Here is a 1,840-nt window from a genome sequence, read left to right as displayed (position 1 = left end):
TGTGTGTGTGTGTGTGTGTGTGTGTGTGTGTGTGTGTTCGTATAGCTATAATATATACAGAACAGACTGGTACAAGAGTATTTAAGGCCACTTGGTGTCTATTACTATTACTTTGGGAAGCCAATGTGTTTTCTTCTTTCGCCCTAGTGGATCACATCCAAAGGTGTTTGATGCATATTTTGACTCCACCGACTGTGAAGTTTTTACCCCAGATTATTCTTATTCTGTTCAGTTGATTCTCTTAAAACTGTTTCAAAGAAACAGTGCTTGTGTATTCAACCTGCATATTTATTTTTCATCCATCTTTCCTTTTTGATATCCACAACATATAGTGCCAAAATTGAGGTTCTGATCTCAAACAGGAGACAAATCCTTCCCACAGACATTGAAACACATATCCACATAGATCTCCAAAATCGTGCAACATATACTCCAACCACGTCACTTCAGTTATTCCCCTTTGAGTACCACTGAGTGCTCATTAAGGATAGTGCGTGCCCTAAGAGTAACCTAAGAAAAAATGGTCCTATGTCTTCTCTATGTAAACATCCTTTCCTATTCCCCTCTGTCTTCCTCACATTTATATACATTGTCTGTCACTATACTTTTTACTTCTCTATGTAAATTTTAAGAGAAAATGAGTTAAATGGAAAGGGTTAAGGAAAAGTGTAAACAGGTTTCAGAAGACAGATTAGTGCAGATAAGACAAAAAAACATGAAGTTGAGTGTGAGTGGGTTAGCAGGAAATAAATATTGGAACAAGGGAGTGTTGAAAATTATCATGGGGTGATAATTACTAAAGGTCACCAAGAAATACAATTTCTTATTTGCTGTACCCAAATCTATGGCTCATGTCTCTAGTTTATCCTACTGACCCTCTTTCACCTTTCCCTGATAATCAGAGTGACTGCATTCATGAAACTCACTGAAGAGGAAATTTCAGAAGGACTTCAGTGTTCCCTGAGATATGTCTAATAGTAGACATGTAGTAACTGTGGGGTGTACTTGGGCTCCAAATTTGGAAAATGCTCAGAGATACTTGGGAAGCAAAAGGCAAAAAATTGATTTCCAAGGATTTGTAAATTGGGCAGCTGGCAATCTGGCAGAGAGAATGACATCACGTGTGTGTACATGAGATGAGGTAATTTTAAATCATGGCTTATTACCAGGATGGAAAATGTCATTAGTATCTTTAGGAACAGTCATCATTGGCAGACCTTGTGTCAAGATACTGGACAGAACACTAGCTTTAAGATGTATAAGGGAAAAAGACTGAGGATTGAGCAAAATCAATCAAATTCTTTACTCTTTGGGAGGTTGAGGCAGAAGGATTAAAAAGGATTATGAATCCATATAGGATTATCAATTCATTCTGGCCAGCCTTAAAAAATTAAGTGAAAATTATTTGGGGGGGGTATACTTTATTGATAGATCATGTAACTAGCACGGGTGAAACCGTACATTCAGTACCCAGAAGCACATGCAAAAACATGCTTTTCACATCTTCTGCACCCCACGGGGAATCAGCCATTCCTGACACATTTCAGTGTTACACACAGCAGGAAGGATGAGACAGAGGCATCAATCCCAAGGGGAGACTGCTTGGAGACTGAATGTGTAATCATACAATGATCAAATAAGAATAATCAACAGAGAAAATATCCTGGACAGTATCAGGATCATAAAAAAATACCATGGCATGTAATTCACATTGTCATATCTGTGTGCTAAACAAAGGGAAATGGAGGAGTAGATTTGGGAGAAACTGGCAGTTTTTTTTCTTCTGAAAGCTCAAAGCAGTTTCCAGAAAGTCACCCCAAGGATCTGTTTTTTTTTTTTT

The 1,840-nt window shown here is 37.9% G+C and overlaps 1 pseudogene; it reads left to right on the top strand.

The window, feature by feature from the left end:
* The first annotated feature begins 715 nt into the window (after positions 1-715).
* LOC110320834 overlaps positions 716-1,840 on the top strand; it is a 5,558-nt pseudogene continuing 4,433 nt past the window's right edge.

The sequence above is a fragment of the Mus pahari genome, chromosome 4, assembly GCF_900095145.1.
Source record: "Mus pahari chromosome 4, PAHARI_EIJ_v1.1, whole genome shotgun sequence".
NCBI lineage: Eukaryota > Metazoa > Chordata > Mammalia > Rodentia > Muridae > Mus > Mus pahari.
Note: the sequence above shows the minus strand (reverse complement) of the source record. Positions and strands in the feature narration are given on the sequence as shown.